The following is a 16,635-nucleotide window of genomic DNA, read 5'->3' on the forward strand; positions in this document are numbered from 1 at the left end:
GCCAAACGCAAACTGTCAATCATGCTGTCAGACAGTCAGAAGCAGCGTGGCACGGTGCCTCAACGTCCATCAATGAAGACAATGTGAGAACAGACTACGCATGCGCAAACCTACGAAACCGTTGGTCTATCACTTCGCATAGCACAGAAGCACAAGCACAGTCTGCCTCTCGCACACACAGGTGCCTCTCGCCAGCAATCAGCAATCAGCTCGCTTTGGGAGCAAACTCTCCTGGTGCCAGGGCATGCATTCTATTTTTAAAACAACACATTTTACATCATTTATTTTTATTTTAACACATTAAAGTTAAGAATAATTAGTAAAATAAATTAAAAATATATATATTTTTGAGATAAAAAAATAATAAAAAAATATTTAAAAAAGACTGATATTCTTTTTCTTTCTTAAATGCCTGGGTGAGGCACTGCCTACCCTGCCTCACCTGACTGCACGCCACTGATTCAGATAGGTCAGAAACCTGTAGAGCTTACAATAAACCTCACAGGTTGGAGAGAAAATATAACATTTATCCTTTTTGTCTTCAACTGCCCTACGCACTAAAGGCATTCAGTATTTCTTAAAAATGTAAATATACAAACACCAGTGCCCTATTTGCCAGTTAATGATTAATTTGATTATTTCAGAATATTATTGTGATTATTAACTTGATTAAAATTGGAATCGGTTGACAACACTAATGGATGCATATACACTAAGTTTGGGGTCACCCAGACAATTTCATGTTTTCCATGAAAACTCACTTTTATTTATCAAATGAGTTGCAAAATGAATAGAAAATATAGTCAAGACATTGACAAGGTTAGGGCACTTCTTGCGTACCATACGGTCAAGCTGCTCCCACCACAGCTCAATGGGGTTGAGATCTGGTGACTCCGCTGGCCACTCCATTACAGACAGAATACTACCTGCCTGCTTCTTCCCTAAATAGTTCTTGCATAATTTGGAGGTGTTCTTTGGGTCATTTTGGGCTCCAATCAAGCGCTGTCCACAGGGTATGGCATGCCATTGCAAAATTGAGTGATAGCCTTCCTTATTCAAAATCCCTTTTACCTTGTACAAATCTCCCACGTCACCAGCACCAAAGCAGCCCCAGACCATCACATTACCTCCACCATGCTTGACAGATGGCGTCAGGCACTCTTCCAGCATCTTTTCACTTGTTCTGCGTCTTCTCACAAATGTTCTTCTGTGTGATCCAAACACCTCAAACTTCGATTTGTCTGTCCATAACACTTCTCCTTCAATTCCTCTGTCCAATGTCTGTGTTCTTTTGCCCATATTAATCTTTTCCTTTTATTAGCCAGTCTCAGATATGGCTTTTTCTTTGCCACTCTGCCTAGAAGGCCAGCATCCCGGAGTCGCCTCTTCACTGTAGACGTTGACACTGGCGTTTTGCGGGTACCATTTAATGAAGCTGCCAGTTCAGGACCTGTGAGGCGTCTATTTCTCAAACTAGAGACTCTAATGTACTTGTCTTCTTGCTCAGTTGTGCACCGGGGCCTCCCACTTCCCTTTCTACTCTGGTTAGAGCCTGTTTGTGCTGTTCTCTGAAGGGAGTAGTACACACTGTTGTAGGAAATGTTCAGTTTCTTGGCAATTTCTCATATGGAATAGCCTTCATTTCTAAGAACAAGAATAGACTGTCAAGTTTCATAGGAAAGTTCTCTTTTTCTGGCCATTTTGAGAGTATAATTGAACCCACAAATGTGATGCTCCAGATACTCAACTAGCTCAAAGGAAGGCCATTAGTACAACTTCCAGCAAAACCATTTTCAGCTGTGCTAACGTAATTGCACAAGGGTTTTCAAGGTTTTTCTAATCATCCATTAGTTTTTAACGCGATTAGCAAACACAATGTACCATTAGAACACTGGAGTGACGGTTGCTGGAATTGGGCCTCACAGATATTCCATTAAAAACCAGATGTTTGCAGCTAGAATAGTCATTTTCCACATTAACAATGTAAAGAGTGTATTTCTGATTAATTTAATGCTTTTCTTTAAAAAATAAGGACATTTCTAAGTGACCCCAAACTTTTGAACGGTAGTGTACATACATACAGTACATACATACAAATTCTGGGTGGGCCCTCATCTTTTGTGAATTGCTATACCTCAGAAGATATGTGAACACATTAATCAAATACAAACACTTCAAAATACTGTCTTTTTGATCATGAAAGGGGACCAATTGGTATTAACTATTAATTAACGATGAATCCAATATGATATTGGTTTAGGAAGTAATATTGGAATTACAATTCACTGAAACAGTTTCAAACACAGTAACGTTTTTTTGAATGATTTAATATTTTATTCTGCAATTTGACAACAGACACCTCTTTGGGGGTAGCCTATATTAATTGAGTGAAGAATGAATCCATATAACACCAATTAGTCAGGGTGAATCTAATATCTAAATAGTTGTTGTTATCGCTCTGTGCCCTTCACAGAGACAGAAAGCTGCATCCTTCATCTCCATCTCAAGTCTTCGTGCTGAAAAGGTCAAACACATCACAGGGGCATGTTACTGAATTGATTCAATTGATTTAGCATCTAACCAGGAGCGCAAATAGTGATATACAGTAGTTCAAAGGCATGATAGTGTATCATATCGTGACGTTAGAATTATAAGGTTCTATCTCCATTTTTGTAAAAATTTAGTTTTTTACATAATCTGATCCATTAGGTGTTTATTAATGCCTGTGTGGTGTTATTTTTAAAATGTTGACATTTTTTTAGTTAGTAATTAATAAAATACAAAGGTTCCATCTCACAAAACATAATGGAATTTAAAAACTTTGACGCTCAATATCTCTGAACTACCCTAAACGGAGATAGAACCGTATAATTCTAAGCTCACAATATTACAGTTCAAGTAGTATAAGTATAGGATATGTACAGTTATGAAATGATAAGTATAGTATGATATGTACAGTAGATAGTAGGTATATACAACAGGTGGATAACAATAAGCTATGTACAGTTGTGGTATGCGGGCGATAGGTATAGTCCATATGTAGATGTATAATTAGAGACTAATACGAGAAATTAGGTATACAAAAATATGCTAATATGTGTAATATAATATGGCATGTGCAAAAATATGTGCAACGGCTAAATTGAGTGTCCACAGTGACCAGGGGTATGTGCAAACATCATGACATCATGATATGGGAGGCTCTGCTAGCTCCTTATCTATAAGTCACACATAGAACTACTGTTTGACTTGAATGAGGTAATAATAGCCAAATAATGTGTGTTTACTTTTTGTGAATGAAGTGTTTTCAAGTTATCATGACTGCTACATAGCATGACGCAGGACTCACCTCCCTGTACAGTGTTGCCCTCTTCTGGTTCATGGTGAAAATACGATGGAAAGTGTGACTGCAAACAGAATCAGTGCTGAAGTCTGTTTGGCCATGGATCCTGCTGATGGCCATGGATCTACGGTAGTGCCATCGACTGTGAGTACAAAATAACACAAGAAACAAGACATTAGGATAGGCATTATTTAGGCCTGTATACCACAGCATTATGAATACATAATGGAAATAAACGGCAACTAAAGACTAATTGCTGTACCATCTGCTGATGTGGATCTGTCCCACGGATCTACGGTAGTGCCATCGACTGTGAGTACAAAATAACACAAGAAACAAGACATTAGGATAGGCATTATTTAGGCCCGTATACCACAGCATTATGAATACATAATGGAAATAAACGGCAACTAAAGACTAATTGCTGTACCATCTGCTGATGTGGATCTGTCCCACGGATCTACGGTAGTGCCATCGACTGTGAGTACAAAATAACACAAGAAACAAGACATTAGGACAGGCATTAGGCCCATCACAGCATTATCAACAACATCAACCCCATTTCCTTCAGCAGCAAAGGGAGTTCACTAGAAATTCTCAAGGCCTCAATGGGCTGATTTTTCACCCAGACAGCACAGGATCTGACAGGAAAATCTGATTGGATAAAAGCTCCTTTATATGAGCTGCACTGGAAGCAGCACAACCGAGGGAGAGAGTATGAAATGATATTAATAAACTCATGGGAGCGAACCTTGTCAAATACATATAGCATTAATGAAAATATTTATCAAATTATTTAAAAAAGCCCGCTTCTGTCACTAAGTCAGTAACCTACATGTCACATTCACAATCGTGGTTAACGTGGCATAGAGGCCTGACACACTGTTGATGGCCTTGCAGGTCAGTTGGTTATTGGAGGACAACTGTATGTGGGTTAGGTCATCTATCCTGTTCCCCGATCCAATCATCCAGCCCCCAGTCTCCCAGGTGTAGTAGCAGGAGGGACGGCAGTCAGCGGAGCACTGGAACTCCCCTGAGTTAATCTGCTCAGGGCCTGTGAGGGTCATGTTCGCTGGTCCAGCTAAATGAGAAACAAATCCACATGTACCAAGTCGTGATCTTAGAATGATAAGGTTCTATCTCCGTTTAGAATGATAAGGTTCTATCTCCGTTTAGAATGATACGGTTCTATCTCCGTTTAGAATGATAAGGTTCTATCTCCGTTTAGAATGATAAGGTTCTATCTCAGTTTAGGGTAGTTCAGAGATATTGAGCGTCAAAGTTTTTACATTCCATTATGTTCTATGAGATGGAACCTTTGTATTTTATTAATTACTATCTAAAACATGTCAACATTTAAAAAATAACACCACACAGGCATTAATAAACGCCTAATGGATCAGATTATGTAAAAAACTCAATTTTGACAAAAATGGAGATAGAACCTTATAATTCTAACGTCACGAAGTTAAGAATATCGACTTTACCAACTTTGCACGAAACAATGTCTGTGTAATATATAATATATAATGACAGTTATACCATGGGGTACTTTTATTTTGATAGTAGGCCTAAACTAATTTATTTTGTTATTGGAATTCAGGTAATTTAAAAATGACAGTTACAAACGACAGCTCGAGATGACTCAGAGTCACCATGATTAAATAAGACTGAAGATGTAGTATTTGTAAAGGCTAGAAGTTGTTCACTGCAGAATGATAAGTACATTATTTCTGTTATTATTGAGCGTCATTCGATGAGCAGCACCAGAAACTTTGTGTAAAGAGACAGAGCTAGCTAAAAAGAGTCATTTAAATAATACGCTGAATTCTTCGTTCTTCATTTTCCTAGCACCTTCAATAAGCGGAGCGAGGTATGTTAAGTGTTGGACATGTATTTAAGTGTTTCATGTATTTAAGTGTTTCATGTATTTAAGTGTTTCATGTATTTAAGTGTTTCATGTATTTAAGTGTTTCGTGTAATTTATGTGTTCCATGTATTTGTATGTACGGTGTAACCTAAAGTGTGCCTTTCCACGTATATTTGTGAAGCTATGAAGTAGCCATATTGCAATTGTGCTTAAAAGCACTCAGCAGAGACACTCAGAGTTTGTTTACTAATGAAAATATCGAGGACAGCTACATGCTGCATATCACTTTATCAGGTCGTGATGTTAGGTTCTATCTCCATTTTTGTAAAAATGTAGTTTTTTACATAATCTGATCCATTGGGTGTTTATTAATGCCTGTGTGGTGTTATTTTTAAAATGTTGAAATTTTTGAGTTAGTAATTCATAAAATACAAAGGTTCCATCTCACAAAACATAATGGAATGTAAAAACGTTGACGCTCAATATCTCTGAACTACCCTAAACGGAGATAGAACCTTATAATTCTAAGCTCACGAGGTGTCACCAAAACCAACAAACAACCCACCTAGAACCTGTATTATCATTGTTACTGTGATATTCCCATAGGTATTGTATGCAGTGCATGTTACGGTCAAGAACTCGGGGGCCAAGGGGGGCACAGAGAAGGCCAGCTCGTTGCCCTGCTCACTCTGCCCATCCAGGCTCATGGTGTAGTTACACGAGGGAGAGCAGACAGCAGTACACCATACGCTGCCTGGCACTCCGGCCGTCAAATAGAAAGGTCCGTTGATGGTTACATTTGAGGGGTTATCTGAACATAGCAAAGCATAATTAGACAATGGACCAATGCTAGAAGAATTTTAGGACAAACCAACTATTGTACTTAAGCAAATAACTGTCCAGTAGACGCAATAAAATACATTATTTAAGTGCATGTGAAACACTGTGTGTGTGTGTGTGTGTGTGTGTGTGTGTGTGTGTGTGTGTGTGTGTGTGTGTTGATAACTCACTGGGATTGCTGTCTTCGACCCCACTCTCTCCATCTGTGGTTAAGACTGGTCCTGAAAGTCCAAACAGTCTTTAGTCAACCCATTATAATATAATCAATATTTGGGCACCCTTGGTTTAAATGTCTGTTACAATTAATCTCCAAGTGATTGATAGCAAACCTGAACACTAAATGCTACAAAGTTAAACATGACACCTTTCTGCAAATTTTAAAGCAATGTTTCTTTTTATTGACATTTTTCTGTGGCCTTTATTTAAATTTTTCTGGGCCCTGTGCAAAAGTTTGGGAACCCTTTTGGATTATTCTTTGTTACCTTTTGAGAAGATGATTACTAAGGCCCAGACCAAGGTGATTTACTTGTTAGGGCTTCAATGAGTCAGGTGAATATAATTCCAGGGTTGAACTAACTGAAGTAACTGCATGCCTTCTAAAGTATCCGACTGCGGTGGCTGTTGTGTCTGGTGTTAAAAACAATGGGTTCCTCTAAACTTGTCCAAGGATGGTTCACTTCCACCATCAAGGAGAAGGCTACAAAAAACTCTTGCAACGTTTAAAACTACCCAGCAAGACAATGACCTGGTGCTGTGCCGTGCCAGTGAGAGCTTTAAGAAGCAGAAGGATCTTGAAATCTATTCTGAACTTAACAGGAAGCCAGTGTAGAGTCTCTAAAATAGGAGTTATATGAGCTCTTCTGCTTGTTTTGGTTAAAAGTCTCGCTGCTGCATTTTGGACTAATTGCAGCTGGCCAATAGCTTTCTTCGGAAGACCAGAAAGGAGACCATTACAATAGTCCAAACGGGTAATAACAAAAGCATGCATTAACACTTCTGCATCAGCTTGCCAGAGAAACTTTTGCCATATTCCGTAGATGATAAAAAGCATTTCTAGTGATAGATTTGATGTGAGGCTCAAAGCTTAAGTCAGAATCTATAATCACACCTAGATTCTTAGCTTCATGTTTGCAGTTTGAAAGCAAGGTTCCCATGGTATTCGACAATTAGTCGTTTTGTGGTTTTGGTCCAATTACAAGTATCTCAGTTTTGTCCTGATTTAGTTGTAGAAAATGTTTGGACCTCTGAGTAGACAACATTATTTTGCAGTTCATATCAGCCGACATCCACAACAAACCTGTATTCCCGATTTTCCTCTCATATTACCTGCAAAGAACGAGAGTAGTAGAAACAGACGGAGTAGGATGTGTGTATCCTTCATTGTCTCGCAGAAATGGACTGAGTTGTCTGGGCACCAGTAAATATACTGCTGAATATAAACTGCCGTAGGCTGACTCACATAGACAGAGAAGGCAAACAGTTCTTATCAGGGAGACCTGACAGCAAGCTGACCTGCCCTGTTATTGAATAGGCATGTCACACAATAGGTTGAGATTGAGCAAGTCTGTTTCACTGTACATTCATATAGACGACAGTTTACTATGGTAGTTACAGAAGAGGTGGATCCAGTTCACTACTTTTAATCCGACCACTAGAGGCAGAGAACTTCTCTGAAAGAAGCCCTTCTGCATATGCAACTATCGCCCAATCAGCATTTTACCTGTGATTTCCAAGGTTGCCGAGAAGTGGGTATCAGAGCAGCTTGTTTCTTTCTTAAATAATGGTCCATTTAATCTCCATCCCATGCAGTTTGGCTTTAGGGCCCATCACTCCACTGAAACAGCTAACTGTCTCTTCTTAGAGAAGGTCCGAGCAATGGTTGACAAAGGAGGTGTTGTTGGTGCTGTGTTTTTAGACCTTCGCAAAGCTTTCGACACAGTCAACCATAAGGTCCTTATTGCCAAACTGTCTGCTTTTAACTTCTCCTCATTAGCACTGAAATGGATTGAGTCCTACCTAACTGGTAGAAGTCAACATGTTTCTGTGAACAACCACCGTTCATCAGCTCTTAACCTGTGCACCGGTGTACCTCAAGGATCAATGCTCGGCCCGCTGCTGTTTAGCCTATACATTAATGATCTGCCATCTGTCTGCCCTGATGTCGAAATACAATTATATGCTGATGACACCGTAATATATGTGCATGCCAAGACCAAACATCTGGCTGCTGCCAAACTCATCACAGCTATGGATCAGATCACAAATTGGCTGAACCGTTCATGCCTTCAACTTAACGTAAATAAAACTGTAGGAATGTTTTTTTACTAAAAGACAATGTAACATTGTGTCCAATATATTAATCTCAGGTAAAAATATTAGCATTGTGCCACAACTTAAATATCTGGGTATCATTATTGACTCCAATCTGTCATTCAAAACACACATTAAGAAAGTATGCCAAAGAGTCAAGTTTAGCCTAACCAATTTTAAATATATCAGAAACGTAATGACTTTTAATGCTGCCAAATTATACATGAACGCCATGATTATGTCACATCTGACATACTGTTTGACAAGTTGGGGCCAAACTAGCAGCTCGTCACTAAAGCCACTAGCCATTCTCTACAAGCAAACCCTTAAAGTCCTGGATCAGAAGCCTAACAGCTCTCATCATTGTACTATCCTAAATAACCGTAAACTTCTGAGCTGGGAAGATGTGATCAAATACAAAAACACCTGCCTGGTCTACAAAGTCTTACATAACACTGCTCCTCCTCCTCTTAACTCATTCATAACCCAACGTAACAATACCAGTCAGAGCACCAGAAGTACCACACGAGGCGACTTTCTAGTCCCATTTAGGAAAAGTAAATTTGGTCAATTATCATTCTCTGTTATAGCAATACAAAACTGGAACTCACTACCTACCTACATAAAAAATATACATACATACTCCACCTTCACAACACACCTTAAGGCATGGCTTTGCAATAACTATAACTGCATACATTAATTTCTGTCAGATGTGACGTGTGTGTTGTATGTACACCTCTATCTTTGCTACCCGCCTGCATATGTCTGTGTGTGCTTCAATGTCTGGATGCTGCTGTGCCTGTATGTTGCTGTGTCTGTATGCTGCTATGACTATTTGCTCTTCCTTTGTCCCCTTTGTACTGTTCTTATCTCAGGTACTGTATTGATGTTGCTGCCATTTTGTGCTTGAATGTCTTGTCTCCCCGGCATGTTTGTGCTTGCTCCAACTATGCTTGATATGTTTGTATGTCCTGCTCCATTTGTTTGTGTTTGCTGCAATTGTAATTTTTTTAAACTAATGTATTTTATTTTAGGGAGCCTATTGTCAACTGGCCCGGGGACTACAGCTGGAAATTAGCCATGTAGGCTAAAGCTGCTCCATTTACTGTTGTTACAGTTAATTAATGGGGACTGTCCACGACATCATAAACTAATAAACTAAACTAAACTAAACTGCTTGTGATGTTGGAGTTTCAACCATGCAATGCATGTTAATTATGATGTACATTAAGCATTATGACCTGACATCAATTGTCTCTTGTGTTTTAAGTAATATTGTACCTATAGTGTAGCTTATCACCTGGTTTCAATGCCTGGCTTTCATCAGAATCTCTTATAGTGTAGCTTATCACCTGGTTTCAAAGCCTGGCTTTCATCAGCATCTCTTATCAAAAGTCAAATAGTGTGTGAAGGCGTTATGCCTTTTGATTTTGTATCTGTTGTTAATTTCACACCTTACAGTTGTGTGTGTGTGTGTGTGTGTGTGTGCGTGTGTGTGTGTGTGTATAACTATTGCACTCGGTGGCACTGGATGGTAGAGGTAATATTTTAATAAAGTGACTGTGTACAAAAGGTTAGTTCCTGTACGTGAGGTGTACTTCACTTTATACGCCTGGGGGAATTAGCTGTTGGTAAACCTCGGAGGTTCAGCCCGAGGCTACAGAAGACGTATTTCTATGATATGGACATAAGGCAGGGTGTGTGCATGTGCTCAATGACCTGCATACAATGACAAAGGTTCTCCCAAAAAATAAATATGTCTTAGCATAAACTTTACTCCACGAGAGACAAATACTATAGACGCCATGTCAATAAATCAAACAAATACTTTTTCATACACACCAGCTTAAAGTGTGTGTGTGTGTGTGTGTGTGTGGTGCAAGACTGAGAATGAGTGATGTTATTAGTGATAATCAACAACAAGACTAACCAAAGTCGATGATTGATTGTTTCTCAATGTTTACACATAGAGTATGTTTATTACATTTATGCTCCATACTTACATACATACATACACTACCGTTCAAAAGTTTGGACATTGACACGGTTAGAAAGTCAAGACATTGACACGGTTAGAAAGTCAAGACATTGACACGGTTAGAAATAATGATTTTTATTTGAAATAATAATTTTGTCCTTCAAACTTTGCTTTCGTCAAATAATGCTCCCTTTGCAGCAATTACAGCATTGCAGACCTTTGGCATTCTAGCTGTTAATTTGTTGAGGTACTCTGAAGAAATGTCACCCCACGCTTCCTGAAGCACCTCCCACAAGTTGGATTGGCTTGATGGGCACTTCTTGCGTACCATACGGTCAAGCTGCTCCCACAACAGCTCAATGGGGTTGAGATCTGGTGACTCCGCTGGCCACTCCATTACAGACAGAATACTAGCTGCCTGCTTCTTTCCTAAATAGTTCTTGCATAATTTGGAGGTGTGCTTTGGGTCATTGTCCTGTTGTAGGAGGAAATTGGCTCCAATCAAGCGCTGTCCACAGGGTATGGCATGGCGTTGCAAAATTTAGTGATAGCCTTCCTTATTCAAAATCCCTTTTACCTTGTACAAATCTCCCACGTTACCAGCACCAAAGCAGCCCCAGACCATCACATTACCTCCACCATGCTTGACAGATGGCGTCAGGCACTCTTCCAGCATCTTTTCACTTGTTTTGCGTCTCCCAAATGTTCTTCTGTGTGATCCAAACACCTCAAACTTCGATTTGTCTGTCCATAACACTTTTTTCCAATCTTCCTCTGTCCAATGTCTGTGTTCTTTTGCCCAACTGTCTGACCACTGTTGCATATTCTTTGACGTATCTATCTTTCCTGTTATTCAAACTATGTCTAAAACTATTTCCAAACGATATATCAATGAAAAGACCAGTGCACTGTTCACACAGGCCTTTTCCCTAGCCCCCCCACCCCAAACTTCTATTCCAACCTCAGTAAATGACCTTCTACACGATTTCAACTTAAAAATCACAAAAACCATTGATGATATTGCACCCATTAGATCCAAATGCATCTCTGGTAAGCAAAAAGCTCCCTGGAGAACTGCCCCATCCGTAAAGACCCAAAAAAGAGAATGTCGTAAAGCAGAACGCAGATGGAGAAAAACAAACCTTCAAGTCCACTATGATATCTATAAAGAGAATCTTCAGAACTATAACTTAGAAATAAGAAGTGCCAGGCAATCATTTTTCTCTAAGATCATAAACAATAACATAAATAATGCCCGCATCCTTTTCAGAACTGTTGACAGACTAACAAATCCCCCAACACCCATTGCTCAGGAATTTCACTCAACTAGTAAATGCAATGAGCTTGCATCCTTTTTTAACAATAAAATAGAAACCATTAGACAAGGCATTAGGTCTTCTGTGTCAGGCATGAAAAACATGTCCCCATTAACAACCCCAAATAGGGCGGACATAACAACCATGTCACAATTTAACACCATTGATTACAAGACCCTAGATAAAATCATGTCACGTCTTAAACCATCCACCTGTGCCCTTGATGTCCTGCCAACAAGCTTTTTTTAAAACATATTTAGCTGCATGGCAGGCGAACTAATACAAATAATTAACACCTCCCTTTCATCAGGAATCTTCCCTGAAGCCCTGAAAACTGCAGTTATTAAGCCTCTACTAAAAAAGAACGGCCTAGACCCATTTGTACTAAACAACTACAGACCCATATCAAACCTTCCCTGTACAGGAAAAATTATTGAAATGGTTGCCCACGAACAACTTAGCAATTATTTGACCCTAAATGATCTCTTTGATGACTTTCAATCAGGCTTTCGCCCCCTACATAGCACTGAAACGGCCCTTATTAAGGTCCTTAATGACATTCGCGTAAACACAGACTCCGGAAAAATCTCAGTTTTGGTACTACTAGATCTTAGTGCTGCCTTTGACACTGTAGACCATGACATTCTAATAGATAGACTAAAAACCTGGGTAGGACTTTCGGGCACTGCCCTAAACTGGTTTAGATCCTACCTACAGGACAGAAGCTACTATGTCTCCATTGGCAACTTTGTATCTGACCAAATTAAAATGACATGTGGGGTTCCCCAAGGGTCAATCCTTGGCCCCCTTCTATTCAATCTCTACATGCTTCCATTGGGACACATCATAAAAAAGAACAAAATTGCCTACCACAACTATGCGGATGACACTCAAATCTACATAGCCCTCTCACCGAACGACTATAGTCCCATTGACAATCTCTGTAATTGCATTGAGCAAATAAACGCCTGGATGACACAAAACTTCCTCCAACTAAACAAGGACAAAACAGAGATAATTGTATTCGGTGCACCTGACAAAAGATCGAAAGTCAGTGCAAAACTTGATTCTCTCTCTCTTCACAGTAAAAAACAGGTCAGAAATCTTGGTGTAATACTAGACTCCGATCTAAACTTCAACAGCCACATAAACTCAATAACTAAATCAGCCTACTATCACCTGAAAAACATAACAAGAATGAGAGGTTTCATGTCCAAGCAAGACCTTGAAAAACTCATCCATGCATTTGTTTCGAGTAGACTTGATTATTGTAATGGTCTACTAACAGGCCTATCTAAAGGAGCTGTTCGTAAATTGCAGCTCATCCAAAACGCCGCTGCTAGGGTCCTAACAAAAACAAAGAAATTTGAACACATTACACCAATCCTGAGATCCCTGCACTGGCTACCAGTCTCTCAGAGAATTGAATTCAAAATCCTCCTAATTACATACAAATCACAAAATGGTCTTGGACCAAAATACATATCAGATCTCCTCCCACCCTATATTCCCGCAAGGTCCCTAAGGTCAGCTGAGACAAATCAGCTAATAATTCCAAGAGTAAAAACAAAACACGGTGCAGCAGCTTTCAGTCACGCTGCTGCATGCTCCTGGAACAAACTCCCTGAAGAAATCAAACAGGCCCAAACCCTTAAAATATTTAAATCTAAGCTAAAAACCTTCATGTTTTGCACCAGTTATGATTAAACACAAACACTTCTATCAATGTCTTTTTTCCATTAACTATTGTCTTTTTAAATGTTTTATCTATTTACTTCTTATATTTGCTTTTATTCATTGTAATTTTTATTTTCTTATGCTCCTCTTGTGGAGGGATGTGGAGGGATATGGAGGGATATGGAGTGGTGTAGAGGGATGTAGAGGGATGAAGAGGGATGTGGAGGGATGTAGAGGGATGTGGAGGGATGTAGAGGGATGTGGAGGGATGTAGAGGGATGTGAAGGGATGTAGAGGGATGTAGAGGGATGTAGAGGGTTGTAGAGGAATGTGGAGGGATGTAGAGGGGTGTAGAGGGATGTAGAGGTATGTAGAGGTTTGTAGAGGAATGTGGAGGGATGTAGAGGGTTGTAGAGGGATGTAGAGGGATGTAGAGGGTTGTAGAGGGATGTAGAGGGATGTAGAGGGATGTGGAGGGATGTAGAGGGATGTAGAGGGATGTGGAGGGATGTAGAGGGATGTAGAGGGATGTGGAGGGATGTGGAGGGATGTAGAGGGATGTAGAAGGATGTGGAGGGATATGATTAAACACAAACACTTCTATCAATGTCTTTTTCCCATTAACTATTGTCTTTTTAAATGTTTTATCTATTTACTTCTTATATTTGCTTTTATTCATTGTAATTGTTATTTTCTTATGCTCCTCTTGCTGTATTTTTAAATAATGCATGTAAAGCACTTTGAATTGCCCCTGTTGTATGAAATGTGCTATACAAATAAACTTGCCTTGCCTTGCCTTGCCTTGCCTTGCCTTGCCTTGCCTTGCCATATTATTTGCCCTTTTCCTTTTATTGGCCAGTCTCAGATATGGCTTTTTCTTTGCCACTCTGCCTAGAAGGCCAGCATCCCGGAGTCACCTCTTCATTGTAGATGCTGACACTGGCGTTTTGCGGGTACCATTTAATGAAGCTGCCAGTTCAGGACCTGTGAGGCGTCTATTTCTCAAACTAGAGACTAATGTACATGTCTTCTTCCTCAGTTGTGCACCGGGGCCTCCCACTTCTCTTTCTACTCTGGTTAGAGCCTGTTTGTGCTGTTCTCTGAAGGGAGTAACACACCGTTGTAGGAAATGTTCAGTTTCTTGGCAATTTCTCACATGGAATAGCCTTAATTTCTAAGAACAATAATGGACTGTCGAGTTTCATATGAAAGTTCTCTTTTTCTGGCCATTTTGAGAGTATAATCGAAGCCACAAATGTGATGCTCCAGATACTCAACTAGCTCAAAGGAAGGCCATTTGTATAGCTTCTCTGACCAGCAAAACCGTTTTCAGCTGTGCTAACGTAATTTCAAGGGTTTTCTAATCATCCATTAGCTTTTTAACGCGATTAGCAAACACAATGTACCATTAGAACACTGGAGTGACGGTTGCTGGAAATGGGCCTCTATACACCTATGTAGATATTCCATTAAAAGCCAGATGTTTGCAGCTAGAATAGTCATTTTCCACATTAACAATGTATAGAGTGTATTTCTGATTAATTTAATGTTATCTTCATTGAAAAAAACAGTGCTTTTCTTTCAAAAATAAGGACATTTTTTTTTTTTTTTTTTTTTTTTTCCAGATTTTATCCCTTTTTCACCCAATTTGGTAGCCAATTTAACCCAACGTAGCATCCAATTATCCCCTGCCTATTGCATAGGATCCGCCGCACGACCCCGTGGCCGGCAGTCCCAGAGGAGGCCGCCAGGCAGACTAGGCTGACTGGCTCCTCGAGCCCAGTACCGTTATTCCGGCGCCCAGGGGGCGGTGTTGCGCGACGGATCCTAGTCCAGAAATACTCCTATACCGCCCTCGGAAGCGGCCGGCCAATATGCCGCTTCCCGTGTGCCTCGGCCATATCTGGATCTGGCGAGCCGGGATACGAACCCCGGCCCCGGTGGGCAGCATGCACTAGCGGCCAGTGCGTAGACCGCTACACCACCGCGGGGCGGAAAAATAAGGACATTTCTAAGTGACCCCAAACTTTTGAACGGTAGTGTATGTTGGTATGTATGTATGTATGTATGCATATGTATGTTGGGATGTGGGTCAAAGACCAATAAGGATTTTAAAATGGAAAATAAATGAAATTGGCAAAAAATCTATTTAAGCATTTTCTATCTTTATTAGAGTGTTCTGTATACAACAACAAAAAGTGCAAATAGTGATAAGAACATGATATAAATAAACATGACAATGATAGGTAAGTGTGCAATATACAGTATGTGCAGAGGTAGTATTGTAAACATCAGTTTAGCTTAGAGGTATATTCAGTTATGTGCTATGTACAGTTAAGGTAGCTTGTACAGTGTAGTAGTTTATGTACAGTATGTAATGTGCAAATGTATAAAATAATCTATATCAAGAGACAGGCGCAATGTGTAATATACAGTATGTGCAAAGCAGTATTGTACACAACAGTAGTGCAAAGGTTATAGAGTGATCACATTAACCATTAGTTATATAAGTCAGTCCATTCTCTCAGCTGCAGCTTGGTGGTGGTGCTGGCTGAATCATCCAGTCTTATCTAGCAACACTACTGAAGCACAAAGGCAAGGAATCTAATTATTTTCTTTGCAAAAACACTACACTCCAAAAGTTTGGAAATTAAACAATTACTTTGTGGTACAGTACATGCTTTTATTTGATATTTGTATACGTTCAGATAAAGGTCAGAAACCTGTATAGAGCTTACATTAAACCTCACAGGTTGGAGAGAAAATATATAGGAAATTGCTTAGGAATAGCCCCTTGAGATATGCTATCTCGTTTTCGAAGGGGTCCAATGCAACAACGACAATTAGACAACACATTTAACAAAATGTTGACTTTATTTTGAATACTTTGCAGTTGTGGTAAATTGTTATTTAGTTTCTACAGTAGCCTATAGTTGTTGTTGTTGTTTTGTAGTTAACAGAACAATTTTGTAGTGTTCACTTTATTTATGTGGAATATTTTGCAGTCATTGATTGTTCATTGCTATTTATTTGTCATTTTTGTTTTTATTGGTGTTCATTTGTCATTGTATTTACTTAGACCTTGTTATGTGCAAGTTTGTTGCTTTTATTAAAAATCTTGCTTAGGGCCACAAAAGTCCCAGGGCCGGCCGAATGAACAAACATGAACAAGGAAGAACAACAAAAACTAACTAAGGGAAGAATGAAAGAATGGTTAGACAAAAGAAATAACTGAAGAATGAAGAATGGACAGGAGAACAAACAGAAGAATGAAAAAGATGAAGAACGGACAGATGGA

The sequence above is a fragment of the Nansenia antarctica genome, assembly GCF_963989245.1.
Source record: "Nansenia antarctica genome assembly, chromosome: 1".
Lineage (NCBI taxonomy): Eukaryota > Metazoa > Chordata > Actinopteri > Argentiniformes > Microstomatidae > Nansenia > Nansenia antarctica.